This window comes from Archocentrus centrarchus, chromosome 21, assembly GCF_007364275.1.
Source record: "Archocentrus centrarchus isolate MPI-CPG fArcCen1 chromosome 21, fArcCen1, whole genome shotgun sequence".
NCBI classification, from domain to species: Eukaryota; Metazoa; Chordata; class Actinopteri; order Cichliformes; family Cichlidae; genus Archocentrus; species Archocentrus centrarchus.
Genome location: NC_044366.1, coordinates 26519860 through 26539595, shown reverse-complemented (window position 1 = coordinate 26539595; position 19736 = coordinate 26519860).

The window sequence follows — 19736 nt, the reverse complement described above, 5'->3', positions numbered from 1 at the left end:
AGGTGTCCTGTGTGCTTGAATGATTCATTGATCAGTGTTAAGTGGTTTTTAAAACCTGTTTTCAATGCAAATTATATTATGTACTGACCTGTAAATAAAATCGAAACTGACACTGCCTTTTTTACATCATGGGAACAGTACTCCCTGTCTGACCTCACACTCACCAGTTCAAATAGAAAGTTATGTTGTTAATAAACTTACACTCACTGTAATATTCTTTGCTGAAGCCAACATGCATGTTTTAAACTATTGTGCACTGATGATAGAGCCATCTGCCAGACAGTAATTAATCTTAACAAAATGATTTTTTATGGTTGTTGATTAACAAATAAAATATGCTTCTTGAAATTTTGCCTGCGTACAAATTCCTCGTCATCTATTTCTGCTGTTCTCAAGCTGCAGCTGCCACTGAGTTATGAATTTATTTTATATTATAATAGAACATTTTGTTAACTCAGATTCATTTGCAGCTGCGTTGAAGCCATGTTGGGCCACCTGTCCCTTCACCTCTTACGCTCGTCTCAGCTCCCCTCCATTCGACCCTGGGACCTGAGCTGACAGAGCAGCAGCATCCTGCAGAGACACAGAAGACGGAGAGGCCGACACTGAGGAAGAGACAGAGGGGAGATAAACAGAGAGAGAGTGTAATCTATCTGCAGACGGACAGGGTGCTGCTGCAGTAACATCCTTAATCTGACTGGCAAGGCCTGATGTTGATCTGACAGCTCCTGCTGATGTACTGTGGAGGGAAGAGATAGGAGCTGCACACATGAAGGCATCCACACACACATGCATTACAGGGTTTTTTGTTGCTACTCTAATCTTTTATACTATATTAAAATCTATATTATACTGAAATATGTGGTTAACGGCTATATATCCTGTTTTTATTATTATCACTGCTATACAATACTATTACCAAATTTATGAGCTAATAAAACTTAGTATAGTAAGCACAGTGAGTAAATAAATTTGTGTTCAGTATTTTGACTTAGTGGTTGAATGTTGTAAACAATCTCATCAAAACTAAATAAAAATGTGAAGTTTTTTCTTTTCTCTCAAAGATTTGACTTGGTTTTCTCCGATGTATGGGTACGCATGGCTACTCCTTCAAGTAGAACAACGATGCTGTGCCAGGTGTGGTGATTTTAGGGATATGTTAATTAATGACATCAGCTACTAATTAAACAGTGAGAACAGTTTCAGGAAATAGCTTGCATCTGTGTACTGAAGCTAATGAGGTTTGAAAGTACAGACTTCACTGTTCTGAAAGTCCCAGGTTAACACGTGTGTAATGAGACACAATCGGTTTTAAAATTAGAGGTGTCGAAGCAGCACACCAAAGGGTTCAATGCCGCCTACTGAATGGCTTTGCAAACGAGCAAAAACTGCAGAGAAGTCAGTGATTACTCCAAAATTTCAATACTTCTTTATCCTTTTATGGTAATGCAAACAGGCGTGAGAATGTAAATGTAAAGTTTTCAAAGAGCTAGATTGTTTGTTTGTTTGTTTGTTTTTAACATTAAAAACATAAAACACAATTACTGTTCAGTACAAAAAAGTCCACAATATGAAAGCGTTGTACTTTTCCACTTCTTGCTACAAATTCTGATACACATGAAAGGAATCAGTGAAGATGGACAAACTGAGATTTATATTTTTAAATTGCACTTGTTTTCCTAAACGATACTTACTGTAAATCCCTGTTTTTATTTGGTTATTTCGGTGTCTTTTACATAAAAAAAAAAAAAACTTTAAAAATCAACTAAAACTGTCAAGAGAAAGCAAAGAAACAAAACATTCATAGTTTGCATTGCTGATATCAACAAAAGCTGAAGTAGGGCCGGGGTGTTCTTTATTGTAATACTACTGATTACCACAAGATGGAACAGTGAGACCGGCATTTTAGCTAACTAAGCAAACACGGGCGTTCCAGCTTTGCTAATGTTGTGTACCTTCTTAAATAGCTTAGTTAAAATCACCTTACTGTGGTACACACAAATGAGCTTACAGCTGAAATAATATAATTATTAATATGTATGCTTTTATTTCATGAAAGCTCATTCTTTTACTCTCCATTAAAATAGGCTAGAAAAGAGAAAAAGGACAGAAATGTGATCTCTGCACAAAACGTACTGGTAACACAAAACAAAAGGACAAACTTTCTGAGTTTAAATATTATGGAGTGCATGTGGAAACTGTGGAAGCTATTTTATATCATTTAGAGAAGAAATAAAGAAAAGAAAGTGTTTTTGAGCTCATAATTAGTCAGTGATTGATAAATGTAGAAAGCCATGGCTTTCTATGCACTGAACACTAAAATTATCTCTAAAGCTCCACAGACTGTTTACTCCATGCAGTTAACATTAACTGGCTGCAATAAATCTTTGGTCACTTTAGGCTTAAGAAGTTGTCTAGGGTGTGTGTGTGTGTGTGTGTGTGTGTGTGTGTGTGTGTGTGTGTGTGTGTGTGTGTGTGTGTGTGTGTGTGTGTGTGTGTGTGTGTGTGTACCTACGTGATGAATCTAAATCCATTAGTCCCATCCTTTCAGCTCTGTCTTATTAGATTCCAGCTCTAATTTCTTCTCCAGCTAGTTGCCAACTATGCCGATCAATCTGTATTGAGACCGTATCCTGGGCAGTAACAGATGCAGACTAAAGCTGAAATAATGAATTCAAAAGGGCAAAAAAAAAAAGTTTCATATTGTCTGTTGGTTTGTCGCAGTCCAGGGAAGCCTTGATTACACTGGATTATTGTTACTGTATGGTTAGTGGCTCTTTAATATGTAAAAGAAAAATGACAGTAAGTTGTATAATATTTATTTAATTAATGCACTCATAAGTGTATAAGTGCAAACATGCGTGTGAAGGCTGTGAAACATCCACCAGCCACCAACCATACTCCTCTACTGGGTCCATGAATAATGCAGAACTCACATTTTCATACCACTTCCTCTTCCCTCCCCGCATCCCTTTTTCTCCTCCTCCTCCCCTGTGCCGTAGTAAAAATAGATCCATAAACCTGCAAGCTTTCGCTCTGGTGTTTACACCATCATGACCCTCCACACTGCTCCCCCCCCCCCTTTCTCTCTCCTGACAGAAGGGTTATTACTCTCATTCATCTCGGCCTGTTCCCTCTATCCTCCACGGGAGCCAGAGAGCAGGAACAAGAGAAGAGGTTGTTGGGCCAGACTGGGAGCAGGGAGAAGGTCCTCAGGTAGCATATAGATGCTTAATCTCCATATCTTTATTATGTGTCTCATAAAAATAGCCCTATGTCACTCGCCTCCTCCCGTCTCTGCACCTCTCCTCTGCATGCACTCACTGCCAGCTCAGGGGAAATGAGGAGATCCTCTGTCAGACATTAAATGTACAAACTGGGATGCACAGACAGGAAAATAAAAAAATAATTACAAATAAGAGGTCCTCTCCTTCTCTGCGGATGTAAAGCAGTAATAACTTTACTTGTCAGTGCATCATTGGGGAGGTAAGATGGGAAAAACTACTGTAAATTCACTTTATAGATTTTTGTTTGGTAAATGGAGCACGTCTGCTTTTTCAAAGGGAATCGTATTATTCAGGTTACTTTTTATATTTCCTTAAGATAAGTAAAGTTAGACTGGTTAGTTGATTACGTTTTTTGAGCAAACCAAACTGGTTTGTTGCCCTGAGCAGCTAACAAGATTAATGTGAATTACTGTTGAAAAGAAAAAAAAAACTGGCACAGAACTTGACATGCAAAATTTAAAATGTCATTAACTTAAACTCTCTGCCAAACAAACAACTGCCTCCATATAGCTGAGCAGTCATAATAGGCACACTTGCCAAGCTGTGGACTTCATATCCTAAAGCGGTGCTCATGGAGCTTCAATAGAAATCTTTGGTACACAAAGAGATTGGAGGTTTGCTTCTTCCTTATATATCTTTTCCCAAATTAAACCTGCAACAACAAGCACATACTATAAGACATGGATTAAGCTATGTGCTTAATCCAGTGCCAAGAGCTTGTCATCAGCTAACTGCATCATTATTTGGGTTACAGGTTACATTACAATCCCATTCAGGACTGACATTTTGTCACATGTCTCCAAGAAAGTTGACCATTTGATAGTTTGCCAATGCCCTCTAACAACACTCAAGAGTCCTTCCTGATTTGATGCCTTTATGAGCAAGATATTATTTGCCAGTGCCTTCCAAACCCACTATGTCATATCTGTTTTATGACATGATAACACTAGGATTACAGTTTATGTTTGAGGGATAATCAGGCTTTGGGTTAATTAATTAATTGATAAATGTTTTACTAAGGTTAGGGAATAGTCACAGTCATGGTTTAAAAACATGAATGACCTATAAATGCACCCTGATCTCCTTTCTTTTTATTGCTATATTATAACATCACATCACAACTCTGGGTATTTTTGTTTTGTTTTTTAAATTGTAGTTTTTAACAAAATGTTATTAACAGGAATTCTGCAGCAAGATTTTGTCATGCTTTTCCCCCCTTTTTCTCTTCTAAGCAGTTTAAGCCTACAGCCTGTCATCACTTTTTATTTACTATAAGCTGCTGCTGAATGCATTAAGACTGTTTAGGAGAAAGGTGTTGTAACACAAGCTATTATCACAATAAAAACAATAACTAGCTGTCCTGCAACACAAAAACAACACATGCATTCTCCCCTTTTTTTTTCCTTTCTTTTTTTTTTACATTGTTATGTACTAAATAAGTTATGTAAGCTATAATGTTATCAAGTTCCATCAAATCAAACTGATGGTGAATCGGAATGAGAAGCTGCTTGTGAAGCCTCCAGAGTTCCTGTGGATATATGTTGAATGTTGTTACCACTGCACAAAGCTCATGCGCTGCACTACAAAGCTTGAAAGGTATGGCAACAGTAACTGAGGGCAACAATGGGGAATGCTTTTCATTCATTCTATCTGCTCCACGGATTTTTTTTTTTTTTTTTTACACATCACTGGACTTAAATACGCTTTCATATAATAAATGATGAGATACTTATACTGTGAAAGGGACATGAAAGCTTCCACACAGAAGGGAACAGCAGTCTGGTTAGTAAACATTAACAGGGAATTTGACAGGAGACAAAGTGGAAAATGAATGCATGGATACACTCCACTGATAAAGGTCTCTTTGTGCTACTTTTCCCATGTTTTCCTCTGCTCCTTCAAAAGGTCACAGAGGAAACTAGAACAATATCCTATTTAAACCTTTTGAACGCGTGGAAGAGGAGTTTGTTACACTGACGCTCCTCCCACACAGGTTTCCCTCGACGCAAACTCACCACAGAGCATTTCAGAAGAGTGAATGTCAAACTGTGATTCAGGGATGTTGGACCGAGTCTACATAAGCTTGTTTGTGTGCCGCACAGACAGAGGAGTGTAAACAGTAAAACCTCTGACAGTCTGCCACTGTCTGAACCTGTGATTCAGTTCAGAAAAGAGAGGTATGCTAGACACGGGGGAGGAGAGTGGCAGAGACCCAGATTTCACCTTTCAAGGTGACAGCATTTTGAAAACATGTAGAGTCTGTCATGCTTTTTGATTATGCGTGGCGTGTTAGGGATTGCTGAGTGTTACTTTTGTCACAGCCTCCCCTTTTATGATCTGTGTTTGATGCAATTTTCCAGGAATCGCTTTCATTATGCACCACTTGACTCTTTAAATTGTCCCCAATGTATATTCTTCACAATTTTTAATAATGTTTATTATGACACGACACCAGCGAGGAATATCGGAGATGCAGACAGCATTAAAGAGACACTTGTCATATTTGTGCGTTTGTGTCTGCCAAAAAAAAAAAATCATCAGCTGCAGACTGTAGCGCTGTAGCTTTAGGGCTGCCACTTAAAAAATGAAAGTTGTACCCATTAAAAACTAACATGTAGCTAATGTATTCCCATTATCATCCGAACGCATCCCATTTAATATTATCCTAAGTAGCTCAGTGTGTTTATGCGCCATCTCTTCACAGACGTGTCTACAGTGGCGTCCTTGTTTGACAACAGGTGCTTTAAAAAATTTTGTCACTGAGGGAGCCTGAGACTGATGAATTTGAAAAAGGCCCCTTAATCATGGTGCTGAAAGCCAAATTGCTTCCATATTACTTCTCAGGCCATTTGGTTTCTAATTATCTGTCCAGCGTGACGCCCTGCTTTACTCTATTTTCAATCAACAGCATGTTTTTTTTTTTGTTTGTTTGTTTTGTTTTGTTTTTTCAAGGCAACAAGGCATGCAACAGAGTGAGGTTACAAACACCCCACACCGGAGTACAAGGCACGGCCTTTTGTGCTTTTATCCAGTGATTTATTTTTGTTTTAACAGTGACAGTTTGCTGCTGAAATTTGAAAATAATGTAATGAATGCAGACCGATGTGCATGCACACCATCTGTGTTGATGTTTCTCTGTTTTTAGCCCCAGTGAATCAACAGTCCAAATCCCTGAAAATACAGATGTAGTCCTCATGGATATGAGGTTTCATAAATGTACCTGTCAGACCTGTCAGACATCTGACAAATTCCCGCTTTGTGTTTCAGGTGTCTAACAAGGCAATTTAAACAGATCCACAGCAGTGCCGAAAGAGTTAGTTTATAGGGATTGATATGCATGTGTCGTAGAACATCACATGTCAGAATCCTCAGGAGCTCGAAAATAAAGCCAAAGTGTGAGTGGCATAAACCGCAGATCCATAAATATCCCCTTGACGCAACGCAACAGACGTCAGAATGTTTAGCTAATTTACCTCTTTCTAAGAACAGCATGGGGGGGGGGGGGGGGGGGGGGGGTTATATAACTCACTCATTTAAATAAGGCTTACAATTTGCATTATTAAGGGCTTGGCCGCTTTGACTGACAGCTGAATGCTGCCACATGTGGATGTAGTCAGCGTATGTCTGCTAGGCTTGCGTACCTGAACTATACACCTCTTAACCTTTGTGCTGTTTTTAAATCCTATCAAATCTGATAAGCACAAAGTCACGCTGTGCAGTTAATGTTAGTAACAGATTGTTTACAGATGCGCGTCAAGCTTGCTAATCTTAGCTGATAACTTAGCGCTTTACCGTCTTGTCCAAACGTGGTGCAAAAACACCAAAGTGGGAGCAGTCAAAATGCTAGAAGTGAGGCTTCAAAAAGGGGATTTCCAAACTCATATCATATCATATTATATCTTATCGCCATATAATTTTTTTGAGGAAGTTTAAGAATGCGAGTTTAGATCTCCTGCTGGAGAATAAGCCAAAACGCAGCAAACAAACATGCTGTGAGCAATCCACATATGGCATTACTTGAAAGGGCGACAGCACAAAACTAAATCAAGTGAGAGAAAACGCGCTGACAATGCCGGTACATGTGTCGAGAAGGAATTAAAGTGCTGTTTTCTGACTCTTTGTGAACATGAAACATATTGCAGACACATTGTGACACCTTCTCTTTGACTATTTCTTGTGACAACTTTTCCTTTTTTTTTTCCTTTTTAATTACCCTCCAGGCATCCTGCTGTCTCCAAAGCTTTGAAATAGGTTTTAGATTGGCATTTGATTCCCTGCTCTCTTTCCTTTAGACATGTCTTTCTTCTTCTTCACTTCTTTCATGCAGAGCACCTTGGCTGCTGAAAGGGAGTGTTGGAGAGGTCCACGTTTATTCAATGTGAAGGCACATGACATAAAGTGAGAGGAGAGGAGAGGAGAGGAGAGAGATTTAAAAAGGAAAAGGAAAGGAAACAAGGATGTAAAGAGACAAAGAGAGAACAGGGGAGTCCGAGAAATGAAAGAGAGAAGATTAAAGTGGACAGGAATGAAGATGAAAAGCCAGAAAAAGAGGAGGGTAGTGGAAATTCAAAGAGGACAGAAGAGGACGAGCAAGGAAGGGATAAGAGTGGACATAAGAGAGAAGAAGAAAGGAAAACAGAGAAGAGGAAAGGAGAAGAAATGATAGAGTGGAAAGGAAAAGAGGTAAAAAAGTAGAGTGGTAGAAGAGACGAGGAGAGGAGAGGAGAGGAGAGGAGAGGAGAGGAGAGGAGAGGAGAGGAGAGGAGAGGAGAGGAGAGGAGAGGAGAGGAGAGGAGAGGAGAGGAGAGGAGAGGAAGAATTAAGATTAAATGAGAGGAGAAGAGGAAATAAGGATGTGAAAGGAGAGAACATCAAAGAAAAGAGGAGACAAAAGGACACATGGCGTGGACATGAAAAGGGGAGAACAGAGAAAACAAGGTGAGGAGGTAAAAAGAAAAAAAGAGGAGTTGAGTGTAAGCCCAGTGTAAGAGAGGGAAAGGGGAGAGAAGGAGAACAGAGGGGAACAGGAGAGAAAGAAGAGAGGGGGAAAGCGGGAGTGAGAGTAAAGGGGGTAGAAATGGGCCAGAAAAGAAATGAATTAGAGGAGAAAGAAGAAGAAAAAGAGCGGACAGGAGGAGGATGAGAAGCCAGTCGTTCTTTACCCAGGGGGAGGCGCGGCGGGGGATGGAGGGGGGTGAAGGGGGGAGGTGTGCTCCTCATTCCCTCTCTCCTCCAACTGATCCTCCTTCTTCAAGGTCAACCGCACGCATGCATACACACTCATGTACACACAAAACACACACACACCACACACACACAGGCAGGCGGTTGGCAGACATGGTACACACCAATACACACACACACACACACGCACACACACACACACACACACACACACACACAAATGCATTTAGTCGAGCTCAAGTAGAAAAGACGCCTTCTGCCTGCTTTTTTCTCTCTGACTCTGTGTACCAACCAGCCAAATCTCAGTCAACCATCTGGAGATAAAAACATTCTTCCCATATACACACACACACACAGACACACAAATACACACGCACACTGTGTGTTTATGATAATAGACCAAATGCCTCTATTGATTCTTTCTCTTTCTCTGTCTGTCTCTCTCTCTCTGTGGTTGCATGTAAAATCTGTTTTTATGTCTACATGGAGAACGCTCCATTCCCCTTCTTTAAAACACATTCCTCTTTTCATAAAGAAAAACATATACAGCTTCTCCATATTAATGCATCATCCTCTTTTCACGATCATTTTATATTTAGCTTCATTTTAAACACAGGCATCTAAAATGGCGCGACACAAAAAAAAAGCCTTTTTTTTTAAATTTTAACATCTGAACAAAGATCACAAACAAGATCTTGCCAGAGAGGTGAAAGTGAAGGTGTGAAAGTATCAGAGGAACTCCGGGTGCTGTGAAGCAGACGGGTTTGACTTCACTGAAACAGGATTAACTGCGCCTGCTTAAAACACAGATAAAGCGCTGAAGGAAAATGTCAGACATGGACGTTTTATGAATATTAGGTCAGTAATGGGGAAGCTCTCATGATTAGCTCCCTGCTGCTATCTGAAAGCATTGTTTTGACATATTTACAGCTTGGCGGCAGTTATTGAAAAGTAAATATAGCTAATGTGCACACTGTCTGCCTTTATTTTATTATAATTTTGTTTCATCTTTTAGATATTTTCTCTGCTGTGTTTGGCTTTGCCTTGTTATCCCTGTGTCATCCTGAAGCAGGCTAATTCTGCTGAACCATCTCTTGGTTTCTGGCTACCGACTAGTGGCCCCAGTGAAATGGTTTTCCCTACACAAATGGATACCTTTAACTGTGGGACTGACTTTCCCAGCATCATGTATGTAAGTAAGTGCCCCTAAAACAATTAGTCATGTAATGATGGTTATGACTCTTGACCTTCTGGAGCAAAGGAGGAAGAAGTGACTGGAAATCTCCCATCAGGGAGGAGGAATAACTACCAATAGGGTCTGTATGTGTGGTCAGTATGTTGTGTATTCTCCAAAAAGAGCACTTCTCCAGTATAGTTGCAGAGAGCCTGGTGGCAAATGAAAAATAGCTACATGTAAAATTTTCTTTTCTTTTTTCTCCCTGAGTTGCCTCAGTGCAGCAGTTAACAGTAACAGCTTCTGTGCTACTTAGGAGATATTTTCCATGCAAGTTAAATCTGGGAGAATATCTCCTACACACAACTCTGTTGGAGAGATGTACCTTTCAAAACACATTTCCATATTCGGAGCTGGGATGGCGGCGGAGTGTGGCTTCTAATTGACTGCTCGTAAATTCCCTACAACAATATCTGCTCAGTGAAATTTGATTTTTGTTTGCAGGTTTTTCTCCTTTGTGGAACTGCAGTATTCCAACATTTGATGCAGTTTACAAATATATGTTTCAAGCCTCAAAAAAGCATTTACAATGGAATTTTTAGCATATAACTAAATCAGGGTTGATCCAGCAAAAACAGTTAAAAAGCAGCAGTGTTGAAACCTCTAATGAGACATGGAGAACAGGCTTCCTGCCCCCCCCCCCCCCCCCTGTAAAACACTCCTCTCCTCTTTGGGTTCAAATTGTCTCCCTCCCTCAGCACCTCCTCACCTCCTGTTCTTTTTTTCCTCCTTTTTTTTTGATGTATAACTGGCTGCAAATTCACTGCTGTTCATTACCCAGGCAGGGTCAATTCCCCAAACAATGTGTTTGGTGCCACAATAAAAAGGGTGTTTTTTACGGCGTGTAGCAGTAAAATGCTATTAAACAGATAAAACACCGGCAACGAGCATCAAGAGGATTATAAAAAGAATTGCCTTGATAAACTCCACATATCTGCGTTGTGACACACCAGCAGCTCTCTCTCAGTCCTGGGTAGGACGAGGGGAGACAGAGACCGAGGAGCACATGGTCTTCGAATTTACGCAGCTTTACAGCACCACCACATGGGGAGACTGAGATCCCAAGCTCCGGGTTCATGAAGGAGAAAAAGAATGTTCATATCCTTCTATATTCATGTGGCTGGAGGGGTTCAAGCAGTGCACTGTTATGATTCTTATTCTTATTCTGCTACCTCTTCTTCTTTCTTTGCATGCAAGTGTATGTTTTTTGTTTTTTGTTTGTTTGTTTTTTTTTTGGGGGGGGGGGGTATTTTTTTGCAAAGCAACTCAACTCAAGTAACTTTTGTAGCATTTTAATCCCTCAGTCATTTGAATCTTTGGACCATTCATCATCTACTCTAAACATCCATCCATCCATCCATCCATCAGTTTTCCTAACCTCATAGAAGCACTGGAGCTTATCACTGCAATTATTAGGCAAGAGGCAGGTTGCACCCCGAACAGATCACCAGTTCATTGCATGGCTACCACAAGCAGAAAGTCACTCAAATAAACACCTACAGCCAATTTGGACTCATCAATTTACCCAACAGTGCCTGCTCTGGGAGGAAAGTGGAGCTGGGAGAACACGCAAACTCAACAACAAAAGGCTCCAGCCGACGAGGAGGTTTGAACCCAGGACTTTCTGGGTGAAATGGGCTCAATGTTAATACTGCACCATTTATTTTTATTTTTATTAAAAAAACTCAGCAATGATGATTTAAGGAATGCAAATGGATTTTATTTCACAATTGGCTGTACAGATTCACACAAAATTCAAATTGCAAAGTCTATCATAACTGAAATCTAGTGATGAATGGATTTGGGGGGGGGGCTCATCCTGAACTGGAAGACAGATAATGATAATTAAAAATCTATTTGTCACACTGCCACCTGGTATGAATTCACAAATCTACAATTCTCTGTACGCGAGCTTTTTCTGTCGCAAAGCAATTTGTCAAACTTCCCCAAAGTATTTGACAATATACACAAAATATGTAAATATTTGATCATTCCTGCTTTTTAAAAAAAAGTTCATGTTCCATTGTATGACGCTGGTCCACCTGCGATGTGTGTGGAAAACTACATGTTGTTCCAGTCTGCTTGGACCTTGATCATTGTTCCTTGTCTTTATTTCTTCTGCATCAGACATCACAACAATCTGTTACATTTGACTCGAGATCTGTACTTTAAATATGGTTTGAAAATAAACCATTAGATAAATTTGTAGCTGTCTACATGCAGATTTAAAAATGTAACTGATATGTCTTTGCTCATTCTTGAATGTGTGATATGGAATATTTTTTAACAGGATTTAATTATGTACCCTGAGACATACTGCTTAAAATTCTGACCCAGTGATTAGGTAGTAAAACTGGATCGGTCTCCCCTTGAGTCCCAGGCTGGAGTTCAATCTCCTCATTAGCATACAGATGCCTGAGAGAAAATCTGCAAGTACTTCACATTAAGTTTGAAAATTCCTCTCTCTCTCTCTCTCTTTTTTTTTTTTTTTTGCCTTTGGCTGATCTCTTGAACACTTCTCACTTGAGATGGCTTACGTTTTCCAGTAGACCGAATGCCTGCAAACCCCACAACTGTACGCGGTCAGCTGGTCTTATGCTCCCCTCTTGTGGTTGGAGCGTGAATGGCTGCAGCAAATTGGCACTTTTCACAGCAGAGAGACGCCTGCCTGAAACTTAGTGAAAGAAACACCAGAACAACCAACGGCTCTGAGTGTAACCATCATGTGATAAGTGGAAGAAAACGGATGAATGGATGGATGGATGGATGGATTCTTAAGGGTTAGTGAGAAGTGGAAGAAAGAAGACCACTTGCATCCCAGGATTGACTCAGCTTTAAACAAACCCAGAGTCCATCTCTGTCAGGTTTCAGCTCAAGCTGCTTTGGATTCACTAATCTAGAAGCATCAGGCTACTTACTTTCAACACTGTGTTTTTGTTACTGATTCATTAATATGATTTACGCTGTTGTTGTTTATCAGTGGAGGGAGCAGACTTCAGAGGAGCAAAGAGAAGCACTGAATCGTTCTCATCTTTTTTCTTTTTTTTTTGAGGAAGAGGAGGTTCATTTTTAATACCTGTTTAGTGCTGCACCAACAATCAAGCATGTCTGCTTCATATATCATTGTCATTTGTGTCTTTGCTCTTTCAGAACTGAATTGGAAATCAAAAGGTGCTTGAAAGCTTTTTCTTCAACCCTCAAAGCCAAACTTCACCCATGAGAGCTGACAGCATGCAATCTTTTTCTGAGTGACATTCTCAGAAACAAAGGTGAGCGATGATACTTAATGTGTGTTTTTGATTACCATGTTTAAAGGTTTGCCATTACTCATAGCGGCCTTGTATTGATTAGACATTTTCCAGATTGGTCTCCAGCAGTTTCTTCTTTCACAGACATTTCAGTGTGAAGCTGCTGTCACCTGAAGTATCATTTCATTCATTTTTTACATGATTTTTAGAGAACCAGATTTTTCTAGTGTTTCCATAGATGACCTCTGTATGTGTATCTTTATTAAAGGAAGGCATGTGTTTGTCTTTACTTTCCCTTAGATACAGTGAATGGATAAAAGCAGGTGGTTAACGTTGGAACGTTGGCCAGATCCCATCTGCAGGTGGATCATTGACTTCCTGATGAACAGGAAGCAGCACGTGAGGCTGGGGAAGAATGTCTCGGACTCCCGGACCATCAGCACTGGCACTCCTCAGGGCTGTGTCCTCTCTCCTCTGCTCTTCTCCCTGTATACCAACTGCTGCACCTCTGACCACCAGTCTGTCAAGCTTATTAAGTTTGCAGACGACATGACTCTCATCGGACTCATCTCAGACGGGGACGAGTCGGCCTACAGGATGGAGGTCAAACGTCTGGCGTCCTGGTGCAGCCACAATAACCTGGTACTGAACGCCCAGAAGACAGTGGAGATTATAGTGGACTTTAGGAAGCACACAGCCCCTCTACCCTCCATCATCCTGACTGACACCCCCATCACCACAGTGGACTCTTTTCGCTTCCTGGGAACTACCATCACCCAGGACCTCAAGTGGGAGCCCACCATCACCTCTGTTGTCAAAAAGGCCCAGCAGAGGATGTACTTCCTGCGGCAGTTGAAGAAATTCAACTTGCCAGCAAGGACCATGGTGCAGTTCTATACTGCCATCATTGAGTCCATCCTCACCTCCTCCATCACTGTGTGGTACGCTGGAGCCACCACTAGGGACAAACAGAGACTACAGCGCGTTGTGCACTCTGCTGAGAAGGTGATTGGCTGTAACCTCCCATCTCTCCAGGACCTGTACACCTCCAGGACACTGGGGCGTGCAGGTCGGATCACAGCCGACCACTCTCACCCTGGGCACAGACTTTTTGACCCTCTCCCCTCAGGCAGGAGGCTACGGTCCATACGGACCAGAACCTCCCGCCATAAGAACAGTTTCTTCCCCTCTGCTGTTGGACTCATGAACAATTACCCTAAGACTGTTACCACCACCCTCCACAAACGCTGATGACCCTATGTCTATGCACCTGTCTGATTGCACTGATGTACATATTAGTGGAATATAGTCTACATTCTTTTATCTTTTAATTAGTCTCTGCACTGTATATTTTGTAATTTTGTAATATTGTGCTATAGTTATAGCTCTAATATCTCTGTATATTTGCAATTGTATACTTGTATATTGTCTTATAGTTTTTATACTTATTTGTTTTTTTCTGTAAGCACGAAGTACCGCAGCAATTTCCTAATGCTGTGAACCTGTTCACCCATATGGCAATAAAAACCTTCTGATTCTGATTCTGATTCTGATTCTGAAGGAGACAAGCAGTAGAAGTAGTTTAAAGAGGCCGCTGCACTGAGGGCACCTTAACCCTGACATCAGGAGCTCTGAATAACAAAAAGCATCTGAAGCAGCTCAGGTTTACAGAGAAGCTTTACGTGTTATCATATTATTCGATTAAAAAATTATTAACAGATTTTGTAATGTGAGAAAACTGTGGCAGCCTTAATATTTAGCTTTCTATTTTCAAACGATTTCATTCAATATTAATATTATAGTGGATTTTGTAACACATACAGTATATTGTGTTAGCCCTGCAATAAATTGGCAGCCTGTCCAGGGTGGACCCTGCCTTTTACCCTGTGTTAGTTGGGATAAGCTCCAGACACTGCTTCAGATCTTGCTGACACCATCAGACTGCAGCAGTTCTGTTATTTAGCCATGAAACATATCATCACCCTCCTAAAATAATGGTCTACTTTATTTTTTCAGGCTTTTCAGAAAGCACAAAAAACTGAACCGAATGTTGAAAATTTTATTTAGACAAAAATAAAATTTTTAAAAATTACTTAAACCATTACTTTAGGAGGGTGACGACATATAACTTTGTTTAACCTATTCAGGAAGAACCACTGAGATTAATAACCTAATTTCCAACACAGATCTGGAGATAGAAACACCAAAAACCAACGGCACCCGACACAGTCACAGATGTGCTCCCGAGCTAGAAGTTCTAAGCTACAAACTTCACCCTGAGAAACTTGCTAAGCATGACAGGGAATAGGTACGATGTAACCCCAGATACAGCCCAGCCACAAAGTGAACCAAATCTTTCAGATAATGACAACAGAGAACCAAACGCACCTCCCTCCTAAACTCACCAGCTGCACCGACCTGACATTTCTCCTCCCAGAGTTAAATAGATGGATGGAAGTTAAATGGCTACAAACATAAAAATCACTGGTCCACAGACAGGAGCAGTGAGCTGAAATCAACAGTTGTACCAGACAAAGCTACCTGAGACATTGTATTGAACTACTATATATAATTTAATTATTTGGCCTGACTGGTTTCATCGCAGATGTTCGTCAGCGCGTGCTGTTTCTCCCACCTCTGTTTTGATGCCAAGAACAAGAAGCTGCTTCAGAGAAGTGGGGTTCATGGTCTCAGTGCACAGGCTGCCAGTCACGCTCACACACTGTAACGTGTTTTCACTGCCACAATCAAAACATTGAACAGAATCTTTGATTGTGTATTGCTGTTTGGAGCTGTGTTATATTACTGCATGTTAGGGTGTGTTTTTAAAAATATATATATATTGTTGCATTCTATTTTTCCCATGTCGATGAAAGCTATACCCCAAGCTTTTGTTTTAAAAAGATTATTTATTATTCAGTGGGCAAAATCTTTGCTGTTATGCATTTCTCTCTCATAGGGAATTTTTTTTTCCATATTTCTGGCTCTCTGTCTCATCTCTGGCAGAGATCCTTAAAAATATTATTTAAAAGTGCCTATTCATTTTACTTTCATATCATCTTTTTGTGGATGTCATCTTTTTATTTATTATTTTTTAATGCTCACCTTGCAGTGTAGAGAAATTTTACTTTCCTAATTATGAGACTGGGCTGCTTGTCTGTGATTTATCTGTGACTGCAGAGATTAAAGCTGTCTCAGTCTGTATCCACAGTGTGATTTGACTGAAGGTTGTGAAGCTTTAATTATCATGATACATTTTAACCCAAATGTCAAACTCTGATTAGATACACAATGTGAAGTTTACCATTCTCGAAACAAATAAAATTTTAATGACAAACGTGAACAGCTATACTTATTTCAGAGGCATGAATGTTTACAAACATAACATTTATAATTTACTGTAAGCATTTGGCTCGGGGTCTAAGTTAATATTTAGATCATTTGTGGGCTGAAATTGTAATGGTGGACCTGAGATGGTCCAGAGAAAGTAAACACATAGTAATTAGCCTTCTATGGCATGGCGTTGCCCTCAGGCAACAAACCACCCCCACCCCCCCTTTAAAATTTTTTAAGTAAATCAGAAGTTCACACAGTCTGATGATAAACCTTTGACCAATGAATTTGAGGTAGGTGTGGTTTTGAGCTTTTGTCTGGTGTGGAACAGTCCTTTTTGGGGCCATAGCTGACTTTCACACACTGCCAGCAGAAGGTCAGATAAATTTCACTTTTCAACATGTTTAAATTTAAATTCCCTAAAAAAAATATCTGCATGAATATGTAAAAAAGCTTATTTGATTGAGTAAAGACATTTTTTTGTCTTTATTCATATACTAAAATGGTAGTTTTTCCTAGTTAGGTCCTCAGATACTTAAGAGTAGAACAGGATGCAGAGCCTTCAGCTTTCAGGTTCCTCTTCTGTGGAACCAGCTCCCAGTTTGGATTCAGGAGACAGACACCCTCGTTATTAGGCTTAAAACCTTCCTTTTTGATAAAGGTTATAGTTAGGGCTGGATAAGGTGACCCTGAACCATCCCTTAGTTCTGCTGCAACAGGCCTCGGCTCCTGGTTCCTATGATTTACTGAGTGTTTCTTTTCATTCACCTTTTTTTTTTTTTTTTTACAATTTTTATGCTCCACTCTGCATTTAATCATTTGTTATTATTAATCTCTGGCGCTCTTCCACAGTGTGTCTTTTGTCCTGTCTCTCTCCCCTCAGCCCCATCCAGTCACAGCAGATGGCTGCCCCTCCCTGAGCCTGTTTCTCCCAGAGGTTTCTTCCTGTTAAAACTCTTTTTTCCTTCCCATTGTCACCAAGTTCTTGCTCATAGGGGTCGTTTTGACTGTTAGGTTTTCTGTGTAATTATTGCAGGGTCTTTACCTTACAGTATAAAGCACCTTAAGGTGACTGTTTGTTGTGATTTGGCGCTATATGTCCGCTGCCCATAGCCAGTTACAGGGGTGCGCCATCACAATAATAATAGTAATTACATGGATAGTTAATCCCTTTTCACTTTTTGTCTTTAACTTTGCCAATTAAAAAAGCTGCAGCTTTCACTGACAGTACAGTACCAGTTGGTTCAAACTTTTGACTTGTACTCTATATAATATGGTATTTTAGCCTTTATATATTTTTTTATCAGTTAATTTTGGAATTACTACAAATTCACTCGAATATAAAAACAAGTGTGTTCAGCATAAAGGGTGGACATATACAGTGATTTGTCTGTGGGCACTAATGACAGTAGAAAACATGTTTTATACAGTCATTGGTGTGAGCGTGCCCTGTAACCCACCACAAATCATTCGCTGCAAAAGATTGGCATCTTTTACCAGGTGGATGAAAAAATTCTTACTAAATAAATAGAAGGTCATTGTGTGAGTGCAAATAGAATAAATAACATTGTAGTAATCAGAAAAGAAACAGTGTGGGTGGTATTAGGGAAACAGTTCAGCACAGGACTGTACTCTAGAGTCTTAGCTAACATATTGCTCTTGGTGGAAAGTTAGGGTGAAGTTAGAGATGAGGACCACAGAGGGTGAAGCAGTTTTATGAACAGAGTTCAAGAAGTCAAATCATTGACTCTCTGAATTCCATTTCTGTGCAGGTCAGGATAAGGTTGGTGTTCACCTTCTGTTTTCTCTCATTTCCTTGTTATGTCATATCCCTTTTGATTCTTTAATATGGTAACATTAACGGAGCTTGAATTAAATGTAACATATAACTCTTGATGGTTTTGTCCAAGTGTACAAATACAGATATCTTTATTTTGTGATCATGTTTACTGTATATATTCTAATTCTCTGCTGTAATTCCACCATTGTATTCCTCACTGTGGTTACAAAAAGCCTTCATGAGCCTAATGTACATTTTTATTGCAGCTTTGTTATTGAACTCTGTTATGTTGAGCACTGTTATTTACCCAAAGCTTTTGATCAACTTTTTATCTGAAAGACAGATCATATCATATTCTGCTTGTCTTTCAGTTTTCTCTGTATTACTCTCTGTGTGGGTCAGAATTTTTACCATTGTTAGTCATGGCCTATGATAGATATGTGTCTATGCAAACCTTTGCAGTATCCAATTATCATGAGACAAACCACTATTAGTATTTTGTTGGCATTAGCTTGGATTGTGCCCTCTTCTCAGGTTGCAGTGAGAGCTATATTAATGTCCCAAAAAACAAAAATCTGTAGCTTTACCTTTGATGGACTTTTTTTGCACTAACACAATTTACAAATTTCTGTGTGTGCAATTGGAATCAAAACTTGTACTTATGGTTATAATCTTTAATGTTGCAATTCTCCCTGTGGCTTTCGTATTTTATTTTTACATATGCCAGGATACTTGTAATATCATATTGAAGTTGTAAATAAGTCAGGAGAAAAGCTGCACAGACCTGTTTACCCCACTTGATAGTTTTGATCAGCTATTTGTGTTTGTGTGCAAGTGATATCATATCAGGCCTGGAGTCTAATGTTCCAAAGACTGTGCATTTAATAATGACTTTAAAAGTAGTAACATATAATCCCCTTTTTAATCCAATCATATATGGACTAAAAATGAAAGAACTTTTAAACACCTCAATAGATTGTTCTGCAATCTAGTTGACAGTTGGTTAACTAATCAGTCTATTGCATACTCTGCAATAATGAAGACAAGTCAATTTGAATGTTGTTAAAATCATTCAGTCTTCTTGCCTTCTGCTTTCTCCATCACTCTCAATTCTTAGACATGGTGAAAAACAGCAGCCTGAATTCTTATTATTTTCAGCTAACACTGTTTGCATTCTATGGAAGTCTTTGCATCAACCAGTATACATTTGCTTCGGTCACCAGCTGTTTGGCTTTCTGAGGGAATAAACCTGTTCTACCCTCATTAATGAATCCCCTTCCTTCACTAAGCAGACAGATAACTCCTTCCACACAGTGTAGTCTCTGTATCATTTATTAAGCACCACCGTTTAGACTGACAGCATGAGAATGGGGTAAAACTGAAATGAAAGAAGCAAATAACAGCAATAATGAGCACATTAAACCCCCTTTAACAAACATTTTCCGTGTGTATTTCCAGCTTTTTAAAGCCTGATGATTGCAGATACTTTGTCTACTTGAATCCACAATGTGCTCTCTATCAAAAGTGCAAGGGGAAAAACAAATACTGTATGGCTGCCCATGGGCTACAGAAGATAAGCAATGATGGTGATAATAATAATACACACACAGAATAAGCGCCACCTAGTGGCCACAGAAGGAACCATCCCTCCTAGCCCTCGGGACAGAACA